Genomic DNA, 1273 nt, shown 5'->3' on the forward strand with positions numbered 1-1273 from the left:
GGAATGCTATTTAACCAGAGAACTGTTGCAAACTCACAATTACTATCATTTCATATTGGTTAATTGTTCTCAGAGAACTTGCTTTAAGATAACCCAGTCCTTGCCTTCACCAAGCACCCTTGACTGGTTTTAAACAGCCTCCCGGTTCTTCATTTGATAAACAAATGAAACAAGGAGAGGAAATCAGAGACTTCAACCCTGGAACCATTTCATTCTGGATTGTTACTCATGGTTGGCAGAATTTTTCCGCTTTCAGCCCGACAATGACATTATGTATACTATGAAATAATTTGTTTTCAAAGGCATTTTCCCCTCTGCTGTAAAACCAGGAGACAGACTGGAGAATACTGTAGGTTTTGTGCTCCTGGCTGAGCTAACCCATTTTATTGCTGTCTTAATTCCAAGAGGGTGTCCCATCTGTGATTAAGAGCAGAAAATCCTCCCACATTAAAGGACACAGAACCTGTCTTTCAAATAAGTAAAGGACCGATTTTACTGGGATATTTTTCAGAAAAGCAAGGTTGGGTTTTACCCCACAGCCAAGTGGCAGTTGTCAACCTGTCTGTTTGGGAGGCTGCCTCTTTCACTAGCTGAAACGTTGCCCGAGGCTTTTTCCAGATTCCACCGACAGCCTCCACCCCCACCTCCAAGAATGAAGGAGGGTGGGAGAACTATTCCCAACTACTTTTGCTCCCAGCAACATTACCAAAATTGTGAAGCTACCTTGTTCCAGGCTCCCTCCGGGCATCACAGCAAAAAGACTGACAACCAAAAAGAGTGGCTCAGCTTTAAGGGCAGGCTCCTCACCGTCCTACACCCCGAAAACGCTCGTCGGGCTAACACACCTGCTAATTCCTGAGGCTCCTCCCAGCACCCCCAGATCTCCCCGAAGGTCTGAAGCCTCGCTTGGTGCCACGCGCCCCATCCCGAACACCCCTTCTGGCCGCGTGCACAGCATACTTTCAGACCTTGGGGACTCGCAGTGCAGTCCCTCCAAGGGGCTGTGGGCCCAAAGGACAGCGACAGGGCTAAGACTCCGACGCCGGCAAACAGCAGACCCTCCAACTGCCCCGGCCGGGGCCCGGGAGGGGCCAACGCGCCCAGCCCCGGGGCCAACAGGCGGCGTCCGGCCGTTGCCATGGCCACGGTGCGCGTTGGGACCGCGCACGCACCCGGCGCGCGCCGGGAGCCAATCGGCAGCCGTCCCGGGCGTTGCCATGGCCACGGCGTGTGTTAGGGCCGCGCGCGCGCGCGCGCGCGCCCGGCGGGGGCG

The sequence above is a fragment of the Herpailurus yagouaroundi genome, unplaced genomic scaffold (genome assembly GCF_014898765.1).
Source record: "Herpailurus yagouaroundi ecotype Mexico unplaced genomic scaffold, PumYag 165, whole genome shotgun sequence".
Taxonomy (NCBI): Eukaryota; Metazoa; Chordata; class Mammalia; order Carnivora; family Felidae; genus Herpailurus; species Herpailurus yagouaroundi.